We start from the raw sequence: 26,201 nt of genomic DNA, 5'->3' as shown, positions 1-26,201 counted from the left end.
ATTAAATTCTAGTAGACAAGAAAGAACAATCATAATGCCTTTGTTTTAGGGAGGTGTGTCTCTGGAGCCTTTCTGACAAGGAACTCTCAAGAAGGTTATAACTAGCGCTGGGGTTTTTATTTATAATGCATAGCTTCTGGGAGAGGCATATATCTTGTCACTTCCTGCAAAACATTAGAGCGCTTCTGACTTTTTCTTTCTCCACAATGTCATTAAGTCTAGTTTGTGTTGCCTTGCTAGTCATGGGTGCATGGGCTGCCCTGATGTGTGGTCAGCCAATCAGTGTTTAAAGAAAAGTAACTCTTCCTCTCCCAGAAGATACCAAATGTCAGTAGCTCTTCAGTTCATGGTGGGATTTCATGTCTACCTTCCCTCTATTTTAGCATTTGTCTAGATGAACTTGTGCAGATAAGGTCTTGCGCATGCTGACACAGTTGCCATGAGGTCATACATACAGCTATGCTGTGTGTCTAGAAAACACTTTTTCTTTGATGTTTTTCAACCACCTTTGGCTCCTACAGTCTTTCTACCTCTTCTGTAGAGATCCCTGAACCCTGGAGGGAGGAGTGTGATATGAATGGCAAGCCTACTTAGGGCTTACTTGCTGCAAGGTTTTTTGTTCTCTGAATGTTGACCACATGAAGATTTTTGTTAATTGCCATCTACTGAGAAGAAAGAGAAGCTTGTTGATGAGCGTGAGAGATACTCTGATTGATGAGAATATCAGTAAGTCATTAGGAGTCATTTAAAACTATTTCCATTTAAGAAAAATATTATTGGTTTCCTCTCTAGTGTAGGAGGTATGGGGATCTTAGTGCTCATAGATAATCACTAGGGAACCTAAATGCTAAACACAGGGTTGTCCCTTCAAAGGAAGGGATGCATAAACTGTTGTCTGCCCAGAAGCCCAAGAGTGGACATGGTGAATTTGAGATACCTGTGTGACCAAGACCATACCGGATCCTCCCCTAGACTCTTATTGTGAGCTTGTTTTTATTATTTAATATACAGAGCCCTGCTCTGGGATAATGATTTTGTACACTGGTTTAATAAAACACTGATTGTCCAGTAGCCAGGCAGGAAGTATAGGTAGGCGAGCAGACTAAAGGAATGCTGGGAAGAGGAAGGCTGAGTCAGGAGTTGCCAACCAGACACAGGGGAGGCAAGATGACAAGGCAGAACTGAGAAAAGTTACCAAGCCATGTGGCTAAATATAGATAAGAATTATGGGTTAATTTAAGTGTAAGAGCTAGTCAGTAATAAACCTGAGCTAATGGCCAAGCAGTTGTAAATAATAATAAGCCTCTGTGTGATTATTTTTCAAAAGGCTGTGGGACTGTGGGACTGAGATTTCCCAACTGCAGGCCAGGCAAGACACAGGGAAACTTAAAACTACAGAGCCTATCTTTCTGGACGGTGTCACATGTACTTAACAAAGAGTTATGATGTTGTCACACTCAATCTTTTTAAGCTTACTTTGTATGTTATTATGCATACAAGATTGAGTTAATTATCACCAGGAAAGTTTTCACCAAATTGTGCTGTGCTTGAATATGCCCAAAATTAACTACTACATGGGATCAGACTCCCTGAGTTTGAACCAACATTGGTTGCTTAGTTGTGTTGAACAGAACTGCCTTTTTGCCTCCTGTGGATCATTACTCTGGTGTCTGTGGAAGATGCAGAGACCCCTGAACTCTAGAGCCTATGACCTATCTAGTAAAAGATTTTTGGTCCTTTTAACAGTACCTGATCCATCTGATAGAATGGGCCTGAGATCCAATCAGAATATGGTTGGTTACTCATAACATTCATGCTACTGTAACACCAGTGGGTAATATCTTGCCAGGCCAAAATTTGGTGTAGCTTACCAGGGGCATAGCTGGGTAATATTGAGGTTTATTTTTTCCTTAGTACCTTAGTATCTTCCAGCATTATAAATGCTAGCCAGTAGTAATAAAGTTCTTCACACAGAGGAAAAAAAAAATCAGTAATCTTGCTATAAACAAATAACAAACATTAAAAATAATCAGGGACACAATAGCCTAAATATATTTCAGAATAAATCCAAGGAGTTAAGTTATTTAATAAAAACTATAAGATTTGAAGAAATAAATTAAAGACAGCAGATGATGGAAGATCTCCCATGCTCAACAATTGATAGAATTACTATTGTGAAAATGGCCATTTTATTAAATACAGTCTACATATTCAGCACTATTCCCATCACGGTTCCACTCAATTCTTCAAAGAAATTGAAAAAGTAATCTTAAATTTCGTTTAAAAAATGCACACAACCCCCCCCCCAAAAAAATAAGATGAAGAAAATAGTTACGATAATTAAAAGAATTAATAGCGATATCACCGTCCTGATTTGAAGCTATACTACAGGGCTACATTTATAATAACATCACTGTACTGGCATAAGAGCAAATTCCTAACTTCAGTATCCCCACCCTTCACTTTCAAATCTGATTCTGTATCCTTCTCTAAACAAGGTATACTCTTGAAGATACAGGCATAGGTAACAACTTTATGAAGAGGATTCCAGTTGTTCAGGAAATATGGCCATAAATTGACAAATGGACTGTACAAAATTAAAAAGCTTTTATACTGTAAAGGTAACTATTACTGAGTTAAGAGACAAAAATGGAACAAAACCTTTCCTAGCTATGCATCTGACAGAAGTAGTATATAGAATATAAAAAGAGCCAAACAAGCTACATACTAAAAAATAAATTTAAAAAAATGGTCTGTGGAGCTAAGTAGATTTTTTTTTCAAAAGAAGAAACACAGATTGCTAGTAAATGGTGTTCAACATTTTCAGCCATCAGAGAAATAAAATTAAACCATTTTGAGATTGCATCTCATCAGAATAGCTATTATAAACAAAATGGGACAAATGCTGAAGGGGTTCCTTATCCATTGTTGGTAGGAGTCTAAACTGATGCAGTAGCTTTGGAAATCAGTGTGGAGATTCCTCAGAAAGCTAAAAAAGGAATTGCTGGATGACTCAGCACTACTACTTCTTGACATATACCCAACAGACATTGTACCCTGTAACAAAGATACTGCACATCCATGTTTATTGTGGCTTTATTCACAATAGTGAGGAAATGGAGCCAGCCTAGATGCCTATAATTGGATGAATACTTAATGAAAATGTGGTGCATATGCACAGTGAAATTTTATTCAGCTGTAAAGAAAAGTAAAATTGCTGCTATAATCTTAATTTGAAAAACTGCTTCTAACAAGAGTGGGCTAGCCAGGTGTACATCTTACATACACATATTTTCTAGATTTTTAATGCACTGAACAAATCAATTTTAAATAAGTAGAACTGAGATTCTCTGATTTTAGAAAGAAATATAAATAAGGAGCAATATAAAGAAGATCTTACAATATTACTTTGACTAGAATTAGATGTATCAGTGATTTTCCATTGCTTTTAAAACATGCAGATTGGTCCATTAAGACACGAGCTAGCAAATACTAAATTGTTACTATAAGAGTAAACAGGGTTAATTTGTGTGTGTGTGTGTGTGTGTGTGTGTGTGTGTGTGTGTGTGTATACTTCTGGTTATAACATTTTAGTCAACTATCAGTGACTTTATAAAATTTTATATGTGTTTTATTAAAAATACACTTTTAAAATATTGAATTTATTGCCAATAGTACAGCTCATTCCTGAATAAAATTTATCTTTTCTCCATAAAGCGCACATTAGCCCTTTGTGTTTAGAAACACTAAATCAATATTAACATAATATTTTAGGCAATTTAGACAGTAAAATCTTTAACTAAAAGCAAAAAAAAAATTACTTAAAAGTTTGCCAGCACACAGACCACCAAAAAGACAATGTCTACAGTATGAGACTTGATATAAGAAGACAGAGAATTGCCTTACACTGGGTTTGATGGTTCAGAGTTTTCACTGCTCTGCTCTTATAGCATAGCATTGCTTTTTAGTATATTGAATAACTGTAAAAATGCCTTAACAATTGATGTAGAGCTTACAGGTAAACTTTAGTCAATAAATACCAAAATTCAATAATGAATTATGTAAAGGAAATGATTTTGCATATGTGTATATTTTTGGCATGTATATTGTAACTATACCTTGAGCATCTTGAAGGCAGTGGCACTTGATTCTCGGTGATGATAGCCAACACAGATCTTAGTCCCCCAAAAGTACTACCCAATCAAAATAAAATTAGAAAAATAAAGAGTTCTTCAGATAAATGGTCAATTTCAAGGTTAATGTAAGAAAAGATTGGACTATTTTTTCAGTATCTTATAATGACAGAAGTAAAAAATGCAAGACTAAAAGGATAATTATTAGAATTGTATAAGAGACAACCTGAAAAAACTCTTTAATAATCAAATTTGGAACTAATTAAGTAACCAAATAAAGTAATATTTGCTGATAGCATTGAGAAAGAAATAAAATAAGTTTGAGTCATTATTGATATCAGGGGATCAAAAAGTAAACAGATATGTGAGAGAAAAGATAGTTAATAAATGTAGAAAAATAAGAGCATTCTGCAAAATACCACTGCAGTGTATGTGGCAGGCAATCTCACAGGTGTGTTACAACTAGTGGGAGAAAGATTAAGAAAAAATAGAATCTACATGGACTAAAGTGTTTTCCTAGTATACCTACTAAATACAGTAATCTTTGAAAAAAATCGGATGTCTACCGAATCAGATGGTCAAGATATATATCTTGGCAAAATACACATTAGTATTATCATTAACGCTCTTGGTTTGATTTCCCCAGAAGTTCACAGCCCTGTTTTTGTGATATTCTTATGAAATATGTGTTTATTCATTCTAATTTAAAAGCTCTGGTGAAAGTTAATATATATGTTCTACAGACTAGCTAGTCAGTACTTTTCCAAAATAAGATCTCTAGCAAGGTAGGGTAGACATTCCTAGAACTCTAGAACTCAGGAAGCCAAGAAGGGAGGATGATGAACTTGAGGCCAGCCTGGTCTACATGTTAAAGCCATGTCTCAAGAAACGAACAGAAATGTCTAGGTCATGAAAAAAATGTGAAGACCCAGAGACTACTAAAATCAGAGGATGCTGAGAAGACTTAGCAGATAATTTTAATATGGGGACCTGGAAAGGATCTTGGGATGGGAGAAGATCATTTACAGAGAAATGGGTAAATATCAAATCAGGACTGTTTTATTTAATAATACTGTGTTACTGTTAAGATCCTATACTTTATATAACATGTTAACATTAGGGGAAATGAGTGAAAGAAAAAACATTCTTTGCTGTTTTTCTTCCACATCAGGGTGTGTTTCAGATGAGATCATTTTAAAACTACAATTAAAATTGTGATAATGAAGTGGGGCTAAAGTAAAACAAGAACTGATTGACCCTCTAGGCCTCAAATAATAGAGTGAGACCTAGACTATAACTCATGTTGCAAAGGACATATTTGTATTACTACCACATAAAAAATGCTTTTAAAAGTATGCATATTAAATATGGATACTCCTTATAATTATATAGATAGTGAAGAAGGAGAAGGTTGCATTTGAGATATACTTTTAAAACAGCAACCTTAAATACTTAGGCTTTTTGTCCAACTTTTCCTTTTATGTAACTGAGGAAGTCCTCAATAAATCTTCATTGAATGAGTGGAGGAGAAATTGCTTTCAAAGCATTATACGAAAATGGGATGCTCACCATAGATAAATCTAGATAAAAGCTGAATACTAATCACTTTAGAGCACAGCAGTCTTTGTTTGTGTGACAGTACTTTATAAATAGTATAAGTTTGTATCCAGAGTCTAGATGTTACAAAAAGCAACAGAGAGCTCTTTCACTGAACAAGACCTAGTTAGCTCAGGACCTTGAATATAATACATGTTCATTAGATTGACTTCTATTGATATTTTTGGAAAAATAAATTAAAAAGCAATCTGAGCATGTAGTACAACAATAAAAAGTTTAAAAATAGGTTATGTTAGCTACTTAGTAATTAAAATGAGCCAACTGTGATTGGTGTTGTTAGCCAGTTTTGAAATACCAACCTTCAAAGCCTTGTAAACAGTGAAGTATCACAGCTTTGGCACTAATTGGATCTTCCAAGGCTTTTAATAAGACTGAGTGTCATTTACTTTAGCAGTTAACAGCTGACTAGATCACAAAGCTCCACTACTTCCTAAACTTTTGCAGGATAAATCATCATTGGTAATATCAGCCGCAAAAGTTTTCAGTGGAAGAGCTAGGTTTATTCGTGCACAAGAACCTATAGCAGAAAGAATGTAAATACTTTCTGGCTTCTACCAGTCCCTACACACCATCAACTCCTCTTACTATTTGTCCCAGGAGGTAGGAAGGAGAAGGACTATAAGGCTTGAAGTAAGTGCCTAGACCTGGTTTCTCACAGAACCTTTAATTGCTCATTACCTAGCAGCTTCTAGCAGGCCCACAGGCCCGACTTATCATTTTCTTTTTGTATCTTCCTCTTGGAGAAAACAAGCAATCTGTTTCTTGGAAAAAATTCACTTGATTTCTCTCTGACTTCATTGGCCTTTCTTTCTTCGTCATTTTCTTGCCTTACATGTCTTGCTGGCCTCTAAATTTTGCAGCCGCCCAGGGTTTATGTTACTTTCTACTGGTGCATAACAAATTACCATAAACTTGGTGTTTTAAAATAACACCCATTTTATAATCTGTTTCTATGGAGTAGAAGTCTAGTCATAACTCAGCTGAATCCTCTTTTATGACTGCACTCAGGCTGTCATCTGCAACTGGGATGTTATCTGAATAACAGATTTATTCACACACTTGCTCAGATTGTTGGAAGAATTTATTTCCTGAAGGCTATGGGAAAGAAGGGCTTGCTCTTTGCTTGAGTGGAATCTGGTAGCTTTGCAAAGTGGCAGCTAGAGGCTGTCCTTAGTTCTTGTCTATGCAGGTTCCTTGATGTGTATTTACTTTGCAGAATTTGTCCAGAGAGAAAAGCCTAGGCAAGATTAAAGCTATAGTATTAATGTAGTCATGCAATTATAGTGTGTAATTTGGAGAAATTTTGTTATTTCTCTCATTCTATGCGTTATAAACAAGTTAGAAGGTTTGCCCTAGTTCCAGGCGATGGGAATCATGAGGTGTGTGAACACCAGAAGTTTAAGAGTAGGGGACTCCCAGAAGCCTACACAGTCTAAGGATAGTTCTCCCTTACCCTCTTCTCTTGCCACTCACTCCCATATCTCATGGTTTTAGAATTAGGCATACTAGACAGCTCGTGTTTCACAAATCATCTTCTCCAATCGCCTGTCTTTTCAGCACCACTAATTGTCAGCTCTCCTTTTAGCTGCTTAAATCAAAGACATAGTGCATCATCCCATATTCTGTGTTCTCATACATCCTAGATTTACTTATCAGAAAGTTTTGTCCCACCTATTTTCAAAGTATTTCTTCTTTATCAAAATTCTTGTTTTATTCTCTGCAAAACCTGCATACTCTATTCTTTTTTCTTCTTGAAAACTTTGTATTCCATTCCCAACACTGACCTGCTTGCTATCCTTTAAATAGTGAAGCACACTTCCACTTTTAGGGCCTTTTACTGGACATTTCCCGTTCATTGAGGCCTCTTTCTCTGTGTGGTAAAGGAGATACAAAAGTGTTCTTACTCTGATTTCCCTGTTGTTTATTTCAAATCACCCTCACAATGCTTGGCTCTCCTCCTTTTGGTCATGACACTTAACCATCTTACAACGCTGGTACTGTGCCAGCTCTTGTTGAGGATCCCTGTTCCCTGCAAGAATATGAATATCATGAACGCAAGGTTCTATGTCTTGTTATTTCTTCTATTATAAGTCCGTAAGTCTGTGCCTGCAACATATGTAGGTATTCCTTGAATATTATTAAATAAGTGAGCAGGTCAGTGAGTGGGTGAATGGAGTCACTCTCCCATCTTTGGGTCTTTAGCCCTCTACTTAAATCCTGGAATCTTGAGTGCCTGCAGAAGTATAATTTCTTCAAACTTTTTCATATTGTTATGTCTTGGCTTGTGTGCCTGTCATGAACTGAAATGTAACCTCTAGTTACTAGCTAACCCTTGACTCTCCTTTTCAGTACTAATAGGGACTGACTGATTTCTTTCTTTCCTTCATCTAACTCCATACTTGCTTCTAAGATTGGCCACAGAGAACCCCAGGACCACTGCTTTGATTTTGCTTTTCATGGAAACTCATAGCTTTTCTCTGTCAGATTATACTCTGTTAAGTGTTGCTTTTCTTCAAACAAGGCTGTATCTACTTTGTTGAATCTTTCAAAACTTCTCTAATTCCAAAATTGAGAAGTACATAACATAGGTAATGGCTGGTTCCTGATTCCTCATCCAACATCTTTCCTACAGTTTTCATCTCTGTGGCCTGTCTCCTGTTCGTCCTGTGTTTTTTTATTCTTTTTGTCTCTACACATGCTCCAAAACCATATTAAAATCTGTCTCGTGGGATAAGAATCATTTCTACTTCAGTCTAAAATATTAAATAGATGTGTGCATTTTCTTACGTAATTTTACTTTGAAGTATTAATTTACTGATGAATTGGTTTTAGGGACAAACAGTGAAAAAAGACTCCTCCTATTTCCTAAATTTACATCACTATAGTAGTTGGTCCTTGGCCAGAATTCTTCATGTGTGCCTGACCACAGGTAGATGGAAGTTGCTTATAGATAAAGTAGTGTACTCAACTGGGATTGAGAAAAGCTAGCAAACACTTTTCCTAGAACTAAAGGCAAACAAGTATGATTTCATCTTTCCCCATACTTTGCTTTCATTTCACGTTTGAGTCCTTTCATAAAATTTCTTTTAATTAGATGTCCTGTCTGTGTAAACATTTGCATCCAGTGGAGTAGTATGTGATGGTTTTTGGGTAACACAGCCTTTCTCACCTTTAATCATTTTCTGTTTCTCTGAAAACTCACATCTTCTACTATGCTTTTAGGAAGCTGAGTCAAATCTCAAATATTTTGGAGGAGAGCAGTTGCATTCAAGTGACTGGAGGTAATGAGAAAATAAGAGGAGTGGTTAGAATGTCCAAGATTAGAATTTCATTAAATTTTCCATTTTGAATAACTTTAGAATCATGTTTCTGCCAGGTCTGGCAGTGGTTTGTAACCCTAACTTGGCAAGACTTGGGTAGGAAGATCACAAATCCAGGGGCTTCCTTGGCTACTGTGTAAATTTGATGTCTGCCTGTGCTAAAGTGTGAATTCAAGGTCTGCTGCTCCATAGTATGAATTCAAGGTCTGCCTGGGCTACAGTGTGAATTCAAGTCTGCTGGAGCTGCTTGCCAGACCTTTCCTTAGAATAAAAAGTAAAAAAAAAAAAAAAAAAAAAAAAAATGGATTGAGATAAAGCACAGTTGTACAGTGCTTTCTTAGCATAACACACACACACACACACACACACACACACACACACACACACACACACACACACACACACCCCACACACAGAGTCTCAGTCATTCACACTCATACACACCAAATCATGCTTCCTTTTTTGGGGGGGGTGATGGAAGGAATTAAACCCTCTGATAGGGAGTTTGGTAAAAAATAAAATTCACATTGGTGCCATGTTTTTAAGTGTATGTGCTCATCACCACTCTTTATGTTAATGGGAATCAGTCTAACTACAGGAAGAATAAGAGGCAGATGAGATTTAAGTTTACAAAATAAAACATTTCCTATCAGGAGAAAAATGTTTTCCTTGATAGAGTAACTTCATAGTGTTAACCATACAAACAGTAGGATGCAGAAGAAAATGTGGGTACTGTCAGTGAACACATTCAAGAGATAAGCATTTGTTACCAGCAGAACATACTTAGAAAAATAAATCTTCCTTTTGGCCAGCTGAGACCACCAAGTGTTTTAGAATATTCCATCTATCATTTTAGTGTTAAGAGCGCCCCCTGGTGTGACTTTATAATCATATGTTTATGTGACATTTACAAGTTTTTTTTTTGTTTTTTTTTTTTTTTTTTTTTTTTTAAGATCTCCTTATATTGATGGGTCTTCTTTTTATGTTAGGTTGAGCAGCATAAATATAGTAGGTACCTTTCCACAGAGGTTTTTCCGGTGCTCATTCCTGCTCATATCTAGGATCAGTTTGAAAGCAGAATATGAGGATATGTGATAGCTAAAGTTCTTGATTTCATATTAATATGCCATCTAATAATTGTGCAATTTTATAGTTATAACTACTGATATTATTACAGAGGTGTATATGGTTTTTGCTAGTAATAACCTAGTTATGGTAAATTGCTGCGCACAGTTCTTTTTTGGTAAATTCATGAACACTTTATTAATTAAACAAGAGAACTCAATTATGTTTTTTTTTTTTTTTTTTAATAATCCATCATGTGAAAAAAGACGCAAATCTTGAGATTTCCTTAGAAACCTCTGGTTCCCCTACAGCCACTGAACTTGAAATGTCATTAATCTTTATTTCTGTATCATGTCCAGGGATCTTGGCTTCCCCTGCCACCCAGTAAGCATGTCTTACTGAATATTCCCAGTCAAGACAAGCAGAGTATTTGTTTATAACTGCTAGTTTTCCTTCTCATTGTTTTTGTCTTTTAAAAATAATTAAATAGTTCTTGAGACATTAAATCACATTTATTATTCTAAAATATATGTCTGTAAATTTGACAGTGGTAGTTACTTTCTCCTATTCTCTCTTTTCTAGACTAAATGTTATTGATTATTTATATGATTTCCTACAGGTTTTGTGTCTCCAACATGATGATTTTAGGATACTGTATTAAGTTGTCATTGTTTTTATCTTTTTTTGCAGATTCCTTTCTCTTAATTTTGAAGCCACAATCCAGGTACAGTACTTACATCAGCCCTGTTTCGTTGAATTACTGCTTGAATCCTGGTTGTCATATTTACTGTGGAAATCAATCATGATGTTTGGGCAGACCAGTGACTCTCAGGCTTTATCTCATCTTTCAAGGAAAAGTGCAGAACATATCTCCTGGGACATTGTTAATATACACTTTATAATTCAGACCCACTCTATGTCAGACTTAGGTGGCCTGAGCATTTCTTTCCACAGCACTTCTCTGAAGTAGATAGTATTAGAGAACTTTTGGGTAAGGAAGTCCAGATCCTATTCAACTCTTCCTAAATAATAATGGGCATACAACCACAATACTCTATCATTAATTTGATTGTACATATTCATAACTATATAATATCAATATATTATTGCCCTTAAGGACTAGTAATCCCATAATACACAAACAAATGAAATCAGGATTTTGGAAGGACTAAGGGGATCCTCTGAGGTGTTTGCTTCTACAGGGAAACTGGAATTACTTTGGGAACTTCAATGAACTTGCTCAAATCAGGGGCAACATTAAGGGATGATGCTCTTTTGTAGCTAGTAGACAAACAGGATATAGAACGTGCATATTTTAAACTGCTGCTTGTTTCTTTCACTTTTCTCTGGACTTGGAATGTAATTAAAGTTCTTATACATGTTGCCATTTTATTTAACCCCATGTTTGCGTTGTCTTTGCAAAGCTCCTGTCATGTTAAGGGTTATTTTCCTGATTTTTTTTTAATCAGCAGATTTTACTTTTTCATTGCTATAGTGACCAAAATGATGACTTTATTGTTTCATTAATAATAGTTTGTAAGGTTACTAAGTAGCTCACCATGGAGACTGATGTGAACAAGTATGTTCTTTGTTTAACAGACTCTAGTGCTGCCTATTTTTCCCTTTGTCCTGTAGATTTGCTCTAGGAAGAGGCTCTTCCATGCCAGTTCAAAAGCACATTGATGATTGTTTTCTGCGTTCTGGACAGTCCTTGTAGTTTGTTATAATTACATTTGTCTGTTTGCTTTTGTTTTTTTTTTTTTTTTTTTTTGCCTAGGTATTCATATTAAAAAAAAGTCATTGTCCATACTGAGATCTACCACTAGCATCCAGGTATCTCGTTTAGGGGCATATATCCAATGGATGAAAATTTACACAACAAAAATATTCGTGCATACCCAAGTTGATTGTGGCACTGTTCACAATAGGCAAGTTGTAGAGTACACATAAGTGCACATCAGATGTTCATTAAAGACAAAGCAGTGTATTAGGTCATTGGCTTCTCTTTGGCTGTTTCAGGACCTTGGTAAATGAAGAGTAAAAGCTATTGTGCAATGAACTATGCATGTTATGCAGCATTAGGGTAAGGTATCACATTACCCAATATGCACCATGGTGAATCAATGAGTGAATGAAAACAAAATAGGAGCTCTGTTAAATTTTAATCCTCATTTCTGCCCCACGGCTGTGTAGGCTCCCTTTGTTCCCTGCCCAAGAGCACCTGGTTAATAAGCTTTTTAATTTTGAACTTGTTTAATATCTGTGAGATCAGTCTTTGAATTTCCAAATCCTCTGGTACTGTTTTGGTTTATACCTTTATGTTAGACAATTAGAACAGAGTCCCTTCACTGAATTCCCTGTCTCTAGTTTTACCCCCTACCAATAAATTATACTCACTGGAACTGGGCTAATTTCCCTCGAGTATGTAATTAATAACCATTTAAAATGAGTCAGTGTCTTCTGTCTTTGCTCTTACTTACTTTGCTCCTAGCTTATCTCATTACCATTGTCTTCGCTCTTGAACTTTGTGTTGTCTTTCATTGAAACCTTTACAAGTACCAGAATGTTTCCTTTTCACCCTCACCTCCTATGACGCTTTTCCAGACTGAAGTCCAACAGTACACAACACATGCCCAGGCTCAGTCTCTCTTAGTGTCCACCTAAGACCCTTATTTTATTTTATAATTTCGGTTTGCAGAGTGTGCTGGCTAGTTTTCTGTCAGTCACTAACAGAAGGGAACCTCAGTTGAAAAAATGCCTCTATAAGACTGGGCTGTAGGCAAGCTTATAGGGTATTATCTTAATTATTGATTGATATGGGAGGGTCTACCCATTGTGGTTGGAGCCACCCTGGGCAGGTGGTCATGGGTTCTATAAGAAAGCAAGCTGAGCAAGCCACAAGGAGTAAGTCAGTAAGCAGGTACTCTTTGATGGCCTCTGTAATAGCTCCTACCTCCAGGTTCTTGCCCTGTTCCTGTCCTGACTTCCTTTATTGATGAGCGGTGATATGGAAGTGTAAACTAAATCAACCCTTTCTTCCCCAGCTTTTCATCGTGGCATTTTATCACAGCAGTAGTTACTCTAACCAGGACACAGCATGTAACTTGTAAGGCTAGGGATAATATATAAAGTGTTCAGGAAAAAACAGTATTTGTGAAGTCTAAGAAAAAATAATAAAAATTAGAGAGGTGTTATGTTAGGATCTTCATGAAACCCATACATCAATCAGGATTGTAGCTCTTAGATTAAAAGGCCTGCTCATGCTCACTCTTACAGCAGGAGACCTAAGCAGCCATCAGTTGGCTTCATGTACTCTGCTGCATTTGTATCAACTCTTCCTATTACAGTTAGCTCTTAGTGCTGTATGCCACAAACAAACAAACAAACAAACTCACAAACTCATTTTCTCATCCTCTATTACTGTGAGAGACAGTCTATCATTTCTGTTCTGTGACATAATTTGAAATGTGATGAGCTTTCTAAGATCATGGTTTGTTTGTGTAACCTTTTACCTTGTTTTTATTCTGCCCTCTTAGTCCTTCATTCCTAGAAAGTACACGTGATGACAAACAAGAACAGCAGTCCTGTAACTTTGAGGGAAAGAAAGGCCAGGGTTTGTTCAGACTGAACACTGGCATTCTGTAACTTGTAGACTAAAACCAGTAAATGCTTTTCCTTGGAAAAAAATAATTGTAAAAAATTATTGTGTTGGGTTTGAACCACTATTTTTAGGGTTTTCTATTTCATAGTCTCCTAATTGATAACTTAATAGTAATGGTTTTTAATTGCTCTCTATATATTTTGTATTTTTTAATTCACAAACCATGTTAGGTCCTATTGCTTCACTGTACTTGTTTTAGACAGTAAGATTTAAACATCACTGTGCAAATGTCTTTTGCTCTTATGAGGCCATAAAAAGATAAAATGAATTACAATATGCAATGCCATGTGTGATAGCCTCACATTATGTACATGGAGGTAACCTAAAGATAAACAGACAAGAATATATCCATTTGGCCAGGAAATCCCTTAAAAAGAGTGCATGTTGTAAAACCTGGAAATGAGTCTATCCTGTGAGATATTAGCCTTCAAGAACAGAACCTCTTTCTTGAACCGTTATGCGTGACTGTGTAGGTAATCACTCATCTATAGTTGTCAGTCTTGCTGCCTCTTCATAATCATGAAAATGAGCACAGACTAGGAAACTAAAGATAAAGTCCCCATTTGGAGCTACTGACAGGCTGTCTTTGGAAAGCCAAATTGGTGAGAGCAATCTGCAGAAGGGGCAGAAGCTGACACAGGAAGTTGCCAGGGAGTCTGTTGACACACAGACTGAAGCAGTAAGCCAGAAGCTGTGAGGAAGGAAGCAGTACACAAGACACTGAAGCTCAGTTGTTGAAAGGGAAGAGTTAGTTAATGGACAGAGGCATCAAAACATCAGGCAGCCAACAGCCCGGAACAAACTACAGAGAGGGAGAACTCAGGAACAAGACTCCTCAAGAGAGCACAAAAATAGGCTGCTCTACTCCAGGGCTTTTGGAAAAGTCTCTTTGAGGGAAGCCAGATGTAGACCATAATAAGGACCCTATTTATAAAACCAAAGAGGTTCAAAGGAGCCAAATTGAAACAAGGATCTCAAGACATCAAAATTATATTGTGTCAGTGTGCTGAAAACGACATTCAGTGCTCAAAGAACCTAATTCAAAAGAAGGTCCAGGGACATTGGCATTGATTTCAGCTCTGAATGTTGAGAAGATTGTTTGTTGGTTGTTTGCTTTAGTGTAGACTTTGTACTGCAAAAGAGTCTCAGCAAAAGCAAAATCAATACAAAGAGAAAATTCTGGAGTTGGGCTACCTGCTGTTTATTATACTTGGGACTTGTGATAAACTACAGAAAGAAATTTGAACACATTATCATTTCTTCTGACATCCTGGGTATAACCAGAAGATGAATAAGAGGAAAGTTGCCAGTGGTTTGGTTTGAATAATAGGTCTCTAGTATGCATCAAAACTTTGCATTGGAAGGAGCTGTGAATACCAATAAAGCATGAGAACATGCATTAATCACAACATAGTCTATACTTTGACTTTGACGCCACCTAGGATTAATGGACTAAATTGTGCTTTGATGCATGGGTGCAGGGGTCTTGTAGAGAATCTTTGATAGTTGTTTGTGGCACAAAACCAATCTTGCTGAAAATTCAGAGAGACTAAAATACAGAGGATAGAGGATAATAAGTATTCTGGTTTATGAGCATATTGTAGATGATTATATTATGTAATAAGAGATGATAGTTTCTTCATCTGATGAAATTAGCTGGGTTTTTCTGAAATAGCTTCATACAAATTATATTTGAATTACATATATTAATAGAAATGTATTTGTTCACATTGTATTTTAAATGATCTAATAAAGAGATACTGAATCACTTATGGTAATACTGTATGTGTTTGAGAGAGAGAGAGAGAGAGAGAGAGAGAGAGAGAGAGAGAGAGAGGTTTTGAACATAATAGACAGTCCTTGATGACCCGTAGTAGCACATCTTGCACAATGTCAAATGTCATAGAACAGAGATGTGACACAAAGATGCTTTTATATTTTCTTTCTTAATTTGATACTGTTGTAAAATGTGTCAGCTCTTGTAATATTTTCTTGAAAATATTTAAACTAAGTAGGGTGTTTGAATTGTGAAACATAGAGATGTATTCCTTGCATTCATCTTCTGTTTATACTTGGAGTGTCAGGAAGAATGATACCTGCCCAAATTACTTTCTGTAGTTTATCCGAAGACTTAAGAATTCTAAACAACATTTAGCCAAAGCCCAGAATTTTCTCTTGATTTATTGCAAATTTGCTGGGACTGTTATACACTTCAAAGTCTACTCTAAAACAAATAGTTAACCATTTCAAGATCAAAGGAAATCAGAATTAAATGGTATAAAATGTTCATTTTACCATTTAAGTGTATAATTCATTGGTGTTAATAATATCCAAAGATAATACTGATCTTTAGATTTAAACTTTTTTTGTTTAAGTTTCAGTAAAAATCCATTTTAAGTTTTCCCCCATGCTTTCAATATTGATGATAATTTCAGTTACTTCAAGCTTGGCCTTTTAAATTAAGTTGTCATTATTTAGAAATCAGTTTTTACAATTTTTTTTATTATTGTGCTCCTTTTTCATTTTTTAGTATCTTTGGTAATTTTGAAGTGTAACAAGAGACGTCATAGGAATGCAGAAGCAGAGGCCTGCATGTTGAATGAAATGTTAAATGGTCTAAAAAACCTGGAGCCAGATATCTGGGTTAAAACCTGAGAGATCAGAGGAATTGGAAAAGCCATAGCTAACCTCACCTTATCAACTCTGCAGCTTCCAAAGAGACCTACTTCCTGTATACCCGTGCCTAGTGCCTTTCTGTTCTGCCAAGTCATTTCCTCTCTCTGCCCAGCTACATCACTTCCTCTTCCTGCCCAGCTCTGTCATTTCCTGTCTGTCTGTACAGACCTCCAGACCCTTATGGTTAGTGCTGGGATTAAAGGTATGTACCACCATGCCTGGCTCTGTTCCCAGTGTGGCCTTGAACTCACAGAGATCCAGACCTCTGTCTTTCCAGTGATAGGATTAAAGGTGTGTGCTACCACTGCCTGGCCTCTATGTTTATTATAGTGACTGTCTTTTTCCTGTGATCCTCAGATAAACTTTATTGGGGGACACAGATAAAATATCACCACAGCTACATGGTTTCTTCTGTTGATGTAAAACACCTACAGCTTCTATGCTTTGAGGGTAATAAAGTGTATAATCTAAGTTTGTTGTTTTAGAGGTAGGGGATTTGGGAGGTGATGGGGGTTAGACAAGGTGGTCAGATTGGAGCCTGCCAGTCAGTACAGGTGGCTCTATAGGAAAAGAGTCCCAACAGAAACATATGACTTCTATATCACCTTGGGACACTATTAGTAAAAAGATTGTCACCAGATATAGTCCTTTAACCATAGATGAAAGCTATGAGCCAAAATAACCTCCATATTAAAAAAAAATACCCAGTTTATGGTATTGCATGCTTACCAATACAAACCAGAATGAGATAGTATACAGTATCCATTTAAATGACTTTAAGTGGTATAATTCAGTGGTATTCATAGTACTCACAATGTTGGCTAAAACCATCACCATTGTTTATATCTTTATTGTTTGTATTTTCATTATCCCAAAGAGAAACATAATTTGCTTTATATTCTAGCACTCTATTTTCTGATCTCATGGACCTTAGTCTCTGTGACTTTTTCTCAATAATTCATGTAATTGTTATCATATTGACCATTATTGCATGCAGCTTATTTCACTTGTATACTGTTTTCAAGTTCATCCAGCTTCATTTCTTTGTGTGACTGAATTTTCTTTATCCACTAATCTATTGATGGATACTTGAGTTGCTCTTAAGATTTATCTTGTTTGTTTGTGTGGTATGTGTGTTTGTGTAAAACAGAGAGGGGGGAGGGAGCATATAGACAGACACAGACAGACAGACAGACAGACAGAGTGTTTTGTGTGTGTTCAGTGCCCTAGAGGCCAGAGAAGATCATCAGATACCCTACAGATGGAGTTCTAGGCAGTCCAGCTCATGTCCTCTGTAAGAACAGTGCATGTTTTTAGTGCTGAGCCTCTCAGCTCCTGTTCCTGCTTTTTCACTGAGCTAAATCTCACAGCTATTATGACTGTTTTTCTGGTTTTAGAAGCAATTATCATCATAGACTCTTTACAAACTATAAAATACTGAATTTACTAATTTTTAAACAAATTTATAAATCTAAATTCCTGCTTACTACTTTGCATCAGTGTAAGTATATCTGGCAGTAAAAGCTATATGTATCTGAATATTGGTGGAGTTTCCAAATTATTCTTAATTTTGATTATAGTATCTTGTTTCTACCAGCAGTGAAGAATAATGCCTATTTCTTAGTGTTATCCTCATCACTACAGTGCATTCTCAAATCTATTTAGAAAATATGTACTCACGATTTATTTTACTATCACTGAGAATCTTTTTCATGTTAGGATAATTTATATTTCCATTTTTTTCTAAATATGTTTCACACATATTGCCCATTTTTATAATGAAAAGCAAAAACAAACAAATGGACACAGGCCATCCCATCTGCTTTATGAGTTCATGAATGTGCTAGCTCTGCCGTGTCCAGAAGACAGCATTGCATAGTACTTCTTCCCATCTGCTAACTCCTACATTCTTTCTTTCCTCTCTTCTGTGGTGTTTGCATCCCAGGCCTTGGTGTGCATAGTTTAATATAGATGGCCTGTTTAGGTTTGAACACTCGGGTTCTCATTGTCAGCAATTAGACCAATTATCCATCTGTCCATTGATTGCTGCCTACTGCAACAAACTTCTCTGACCAAGGTTGAAAGTAGAGAGTGTGGGTATAAACATAAATACTCAGAAGACAGTTTGATAGCATGACCATTTAGCAAGTTAAAAGTAGGTTCTACTTTAGGGTCTGTGTCATACATTCTAGCAGTCTCCCTATTTAATTTTATTTCCTCACACTCACATGCTGTGAAATAATCATTTTGTACACTGTGAAGATTTGTTGCTGTGATTGGTTTAATAAAGAAGTTGATTGGCCAATAGCTGAAAAGGATACAGTTAGGTGGGAAAGCCAAATTGAGAACAAGTAGAGAGCTGTTAGTTACCACTGACCTATTTGTGCCGTGATTACATCATCACAGTTATTGTGTCATGCTGGTCATTGTTGTGGTTCATAGGCATCATACCTGGGTAGGATTGTTACTGTACCTTCTGGTACCATGAAACCTAGTCTTCAAGGAGGATGCTTTTGCTTCAGTTCCAGCTTAGGGGCCCTGGAGCCTATATTTAAAGTGTATGATGCCTTCAGGAATAGGTACTTAACCCTGTACCTCTGGGGATCAACTATGAGCAATAGCAGTAGCCTGAAATGTTTTGGGAATCTCTTGGACAACTCTGAGCAACAGTTCAAAACAAGGCTTCTCATGCCCAGCGGTTTTTTGTTTGTTTGTTTTGTTTTGTTTTTTGTTAGATTGTCTGGCTCTTGGAGAGATCATTGTCAGCCCAAATGGGAAAATTTCATTTAAGCTGTATATATTTATTTATATACTGACTGTCTTAGTTGGGGTTTCTGTTGCTGTGAAGAGACACCATGACCATGGCAATTCTTATAAAGGAGAACATTTAATTGGTTCTGGCTTACTGGTTTAGAGGTTTAGTCTATTATTGTCATGGTGGGAAGCATGGTGGCATGCAGGCAGACATGGTGCTAGAGAAGGAGCTGAAAGTTCTACATCTGGATTGGCAGGGAAGAGGAAGGCCAAGTGTGTTGCTGGAGAGCTTCTCTCCAGGTTCCACCAAACCCCGCAGTCCCACAATCCACGTATAAAATAATCACTCAGACACTTATATTACTTATAAATTGTATGGCCGTGGCAGGCTTCTTGCTAACTGTTCTTATATCTTAAATTAACCCATTTCTATAAATCTGTACCTTGCCACGTGGCTGGTGGCTTACCGGCATCTTTACATGCTGCTTATCCTGGCGGTGGCTGCAGTGTCTCTCCCGCTTCTTCCTGTTTCCCCAATTCTCCTCTCTCCTTGTCCCGCCTATACTTCCTGTCTGGTCACTGGCCATCAGTTTTTTATTTATATAGATAGAGCAATATCCACAGCACAAGTGAGCCACTGGGATTGGCTTGAGCTTCTATAACCTCAAAACCCATCCTCAGTGACACACTATCAAGGCTACACCTACTCCAACAAGGCCATGCCCCCTAATAGTGCTGCTCCCAATGGGCCTGTAGGGGCCATTTTCTTTCAAACCACAACTGACTTATGTGTATTATAGGTAACTAGATAAATAGTTAATTTGATTTCTTATGGCCTCTTTAGATATCCCTACAGTTATTTATCCCCTTTCCTCTTTATCTCTCCTCCTCACTTATTAGAGTCCCTACACCCATTTACCCCACAACCCCATCAGATCTCGTGTGTCCTGCTGTTCCTGTTTGTTGTGCCTCCAGGCCCCCAGCCATGATCTCTTTTTACTTTCCTGGTTTGCAGCATATACACTGTGGGCTCATCTAAAGATATGGAGCTACAAGCCTCTAATGGAAGAGAACTTGTGATGTTTTTCTTTCTGGGTTGCCTCATTCATTATCTTCTCTAGTTCTCATCATAGTCTTTTCTAGCTTCATTGTAGAGCCATTACTGTATTATCTTTGTGCCATACAAATAGTTTTATGGTGATACTCTTTAAAAACAATTAGTACTGTCAGTATTTTCATGGAAAAATGGAACATGGGAAGAAGTTTATCAGTTTTGTTTTGTCAAAGTGGGTGCAAACTGAAGTAGAAATGAGAATTCCAGCAGTTTTGTAAGTAGACTGTTCTGAGCCAGCGTATGCTGTAATTACATCATGGTCAACAACTGACAGTTATGAAATAAGAAAGATTATTTCTTCATTATATTCAGCTGAACTGAACCATGATTCTTAACACACTTTTTCTATTTAAAACAAGATGGATCTTGACAGTATGACACTTACCATGAAAAATAAATTCTCTTTGGAGGGGAAAAATGATGCAATGAGACTTGAAGTTCCACAAGGAAAGCTGAATCTAATTTGATATGCAAGAGATGGCAATCTGAAGCATATGCTGAGATTCTGCTGCTCTGGCCTTGGCTCCAGTGAATGCTATCTCATGGATAGGATATTGACAAGCTTATCCATGTGTTAATAGTAGTGCACATACTTTTACATTTTATATGCTGAGCTAATCATGTTTCTCTTTGCAACACTACTCCCCCTTTAATCTTTTCTGTATTTTTTCAAATTAATTCCACATCTCTATTATCATTCCTCTCTATCAGTACTCAGAGATGAGACTTACAGTTAAGTATATCTTTGAAAACTACATTGTATTACTTTGTATATTAGTGTGTGTTCAAACTTTTGTATTTTATAAAAATCACATTTAGTTGTCACTCTTAAATAAGTATCTGGTTCAACATTTTTATGATTTGTTAGTGTTGCCTTACATGGATTTAATTTTAATCTTTCGACTCCTGCAATGAATTGTATATTCTGCATCTATTACATCCTCTTATCCCTTATGATTGACACCTCGTATTATCAGACTTTTGTAGGCCATATGCACATACAGTTTTACTAAGCACTTTTTGTACGGTTTGCAGGATTGTTGAATCCATTTTCTAGCAATCTCACAGCTTAATTTTACCATTATATTTTTTAACACAAGTTTCATCTAACGTTCTGACTTTCAGTTTAAAAAACAGTAATTTCAAAGTCTTCTTGCATTAATGGTGAGAGTGGGACTCCTTTTCACATGTGCATCATTTGTGCAGCCTTCTGTTGAGTTTCCTGTCTGTTTATGTTTTAAGGAATGTTTGCTTTAGTCTAGATTAGTGTCTTCTTAGTTTAAGACATTGCAGATCTACCTTCTTGCTTTTGATCTCTCTCTGAACTTAGAGTACTGATCCTTGAAAAGAAACTCTTCTTATTTTAAGTTTGTAATTTTTTGCTTGTTTTCTGAGATAAATTTAATATTTTTCATTAAATATAAGCATGTTAAGTATATTTTGATGAATTTTGACAGATATATGTAACTGTGTACTCATACATGCAATCAAAACAATTTTTTTTTGTCCCCTAAATTTTTCTTTCTGACCTTTTACAGTTGAATTTTTCTTTGCTCACTACCCCTGGGTGACTAGTGCTTGTTTTGTGTCACTAAAGATTATTTCTGCTTCTTCCTGAGTATCAGATAAATGGAGTCATCACTTCGTGCTTGGCTTCCTTAACCTCATAAAGGAAATAAAGGAAAATGCATACATACACACAAATACTCACCTATGTGTTCATTAAATGTGTTCTGTGCCATCACTTTCTGATACTCTTCCTTCTTGCAGTTATCCAGACTACTGTTTGGTGTCATTTTTCATTAGTGCCCCAGTCCTTCTATTAGCATTTCTTGTAGTGTAAATGAACTACAAATAAATATTTTGTAAAGCAAACCATAGTTGTTGTTGTTGTTGTTTTTTTGTGTGTGTATGTGTATTGTGCATGTACGTGGGGTGATACCTTAACCTGTTTGTGTGCTTGTGGAGGCTGGAGGCCTATTTATAGTGTTTTCCTCTATTGCTCTGTCTTATAAAAAGAGGGTCTTTTCTTGACCCTGAAGTTCCAACTATGTTGGTTGGTCAATAAGCCCTGCCCCTGGGGTTACTTGTCTCTACATCCTTGGCACTAGGATTATAGATAGACACATGCTGCTTGCCACGCTTGGCTATTTTTTTATTACATGGATTCTAGGGACCTGAACTTAAGTCTTCAAGATCATACAGTAAGTATTTCACCCAATGAGCTGTCTTCCCAGTGCCACCAACTTTATTTCTGAAGGAGTTATTTCATGTACTATTCTTGCCTAAAAATTATTTCCTCCCCTACTTTGGACCTGTGAACCTGATGTCTTTCAGCGGTTAATCATCTTTTTTTTTTTATTTATACTTAGGATTTCCATTTTTGTACTCAAATATCCATATGATCTTACATTATTTTTTTATGACAACCTTTTACTTACCACAGTTATGATACCATTCTTATTTGATAATATCAACATCTATATCATATCTAAATCTGGTTCTGATTTAGTTTTTCTTTTCCTTGTCTTGTTATGAGTTTGTTATGAACATGTCATGAATTCGTTACTATTAAAAACCTGAAATTTTTTATTTTTAAATGCTTGAAAATCATCACTCTCTGCTTTTTCTAAATTTGTGGTGTAGACTTGTGCTATAGTCTGGGGTTACTTTGTCCTTGTTAGCATTATGGTTATTGTTAAGAGAACTGGAGATTTTCTGAGGTTTTGGTAAAGCCTGTCTTAGAGTAGCATAATGAACTTAGTTCTTCCATGCTGTTGCCTTTGTGACCTTATGTAAGCTCCTTCATCCAGAGATGCTCCAGGCAATATCAAATGTTCTTGCCTCTCTTGAGAGAGATGGAGGTAGTTTTTATTTGTTTGTTTTCTTTTTCTGTTCATTTGTCCTGGCATCCTTGTCCATTTTTCAATTCCCAGATCTTTGATTTTTGTCAACTTTATCTCTACATTGCAGACTTACTTAGAGAGTACATGCTACTTTTTTTTTTTTTTTTTATGAAGATTACATTTGGTTGAAATTTCTTTACTCTGACTGTGGTGGCTTCTTCCAGTTCACTCACTCTATAATTTGTTGCTGTGTAACTGCTTAACATTCCTTCTGGAAGTCCAGAGTCCCATTTTATAGGAGGAACTAGGGAGAATGGTGGTGATAAGACCTGTAAGAATTTTCTAACTTGATGTTATTTATCCAGCCAGCAACAGGAAGGAAGCTCTTTCCAAATTTTTCTTGTCTTTATCAGAGACTTGGTAGCTTGCATGCAGTCAAAGCTATGAAAATGTAGAATCTACCTGTGTCTATTGGTATTCCCTCAGAAACATCACACTTCCACACTCACCAATAGCCATTAGGAATTTATTAAATATTTCTGATAGTGCCTTATTCTAGTTTATATGAAATACAGTGTTTTATGTATAGTAGATAAAGACATTTGGTCCAGTTTCTCTCATCAGACATCTTTTTCTTTCTAGATTTAGACTTCTGTTTGTATTCAGACCTTAATTCTCTGATGAATTTAAATAGTTAATTTTCTGTTTATTTGTACGTGTTTTTGTTTTTGTTATGTGTGTAAAGTAGGTCTTCTTAAACTTATTCCACTTATAACCTGTTTTTGCCGGAAAAGTTTTTTATACAACCCTGGGTATATAGAAAACCAAATCAAATATTTATTGATAGTATATGATACTTTGTTGCAATGATAGAATACCTGATTTTCAAAAAAGCAACTTAAAAAGAAAGGACTTATTTCAGCTCATAATTTGAGAATATTGTCCATACTGCCTGGGACCTCATGGTGACATTTTATCATTTGGAAGCAGAGTGAGATGAATGCTAGTGTTCTGAGAGCTTTCTTCTTTTTATTGAGTCTGGGATAGAATGGTGTTAAACCTACCTCAGTTCAACCTCAGACATGTCTATGTCTTCTGTGATTTCAAATCCAGTCAAGTTCACACTGTGTAGAATCATAAAGAAATTTATTTTCAGACAATTTATTTGGCATACATACCATTTTACCATTTTCTAAAGATAAAAGCAAACAGGTAATAAGGTAATTTACTTTTTTTTTCACAGAAAGAATTGAATCTTGGACTAGGGAGATTGCTCAGTGGGTAAAGTGTGTTTTGTGTAAGCAAGAAGCCCTGAGTTCAGATCTTCAGCACCCATATATAAACCGGGTATGGTGGGTTATTCGTACTTGTACCTCACTGTGCAGGGGTGGAGACAGGTGGAGCCCAAGGACTTACTTGCCAGTCAGTATCACTGAAGCACTTTAGTGTTACCAGAATTTCAAAGACCTCTGCATTTATTAAGGTGGAGAATAGAAATAAGGACTCTTTCTAGGCCTTTCCTTCTCTGAATTTTTTTAAACATATTGATATATTCAGTAATGTAATAATGTATGTAGGTCTGTATCCACAAATATTTTCCTTATGTTTTAAAGTTGGGGTTACAGAACCTCCAAATAAATGGGGTGCTATCAGTTATTTTTCTGTGAAAATTAATATAAGGAAATTGTCTTTGTAAATTTTCAGACTTGGGAAACATGTACATCTTTTAAAGGTTTTTTTTTCTTCTTCTGAGACAGGATTTCTCTGTTTAGTTAGTTTTGGTGCCTGTCCTGGATCTCATTCTATAGACCAGGCTGGGCTCGATCCACCTGGCTCTGCCTCCCAAGTGCTGGGATTAAAGGCCTGTGCCACTGCTACCTGACTAAAGATTTTTTAAAATAAAATTTTAATTAAGGAGTCACAATCTTCTAACAATCCAGCCTGTCCTTTCGTCTTTCGTTTCTCTGTCACTTGGACTGTTATTTTTGTGCTGGTGATGGGCAAATATTCATGAAGGATAGAGGAAGGAGAAAACATACAGATGAAAATCTCCCTTCTGCTTCATGTTCCATTATTTCCCCAATTTAACTCTTTGTATTGTCTTTTTTTTTTTTTTTTTTTTTTTGTCCCTGGGGTTTTCTTGTGTCTTTATGCAGTCTTCTAATTTCTTTCATTGTGTTCTCTCCGTTTTGACTATCCCAAATACAACTAAGCTCTTGGCAGTTCTTTTGGAAATGTAAGAGGCATTTAACATGGCATGGCCTCCTAGAATTTTTTTTTTCACAATATAGTTAACAGTCCATCATAATATTTAGTCCTTGACATTGACAATGTGTGTGTGACAGTGATTATTATTGTGAACTTGAGTAACACTTCAGAATCATATTGTTGACACTCTGTTCTATTTTAGATTCTTTCCTACAATCACAGTACTGAATGTTAAGAAACGTGATGCCCAAAGAAATACAATGAGTTGTTTAACATAAAAGAGGCACTGGTAGACTCTACCATATTCTAAACTTCGTTCTTATGTCACTGAACTCATTGCTTATAAACCCTCTATTGAATATTGAATTGTGTGCCAGTACCATAACTTTAAGACTAGATTTTAAACAGATTCAAAATAGTTAATGTTTTCTTTTTTTGGGTGTGGGGGATTCATGGAAAGCTTTGAAGATTACTCTGCCAAGTTTAGTTCCATGCTCTTATGGGATAGTAAATTCAGTCTAAAGGAATGGTCTGTGCTGTCCAACAATGTGTATACACACACACACACACACACACACACACACACACACACACATACATGTAGTTAATGAGAATGAATTCTTTTTTGTGTATCTTTCTAGGTGTTCTGCAGTTGGCCCTTGATTGCCTATTAAATTTATTACTCTTCATGGAAAAGAAGAGACACCTAAAGAGTTATTAAAATAAAGAACATGCTGTTTCTAGCACTGCCATGCCTGATGTGGTTAGCTGTGTGTTGGGAACCAAAGACTGATGTGCTTTTTGTGG

General features: G+C 36.2%; 1 protein-coding gene across 1 annotated transcript in view; it reads left to right on the top strand.

Moving 5' to 3' along the window:
* The window catches only part of LOC114689841 (cytochrome c oxidase subunit 7B, mitochondrial), a 100,065-nt gene that overhangs the window by 33,714 nt on the left and 40,150 nt on the right, over nt 1–26,201 (top strand). Inside the window, exon 2 of the mRNA XM_028864282.2 lies at nt 10,826–10,859. The gene's annotated coding sequence lies outside the window, so the exon portion shown is untranslated. The remainder of the gene's footprint in view (nt 1–10,825; nt 10,860–26,201) is intronic.

Source organism: Peromyscus leucopus, chromosome 10, assembly GCF_004664715.2.
Source record: "Peromyscus leucopus breed LL Stock chromosome 10, UCI_PerLeu_2.1, whole genome shotgun sequence".
Classification (NCBI taxonomy): Eukaryota; Metazoa; Chordata; class Mammalia; order Rodentia; family Cricetidae; genus Peromyscus; species Peromyscus leucopus.
The sequence above is the reverse complement of the archived record's forward strand: the minus strand, read 5'-3'. Positions and strand labels throughout refer to the sequence as shown.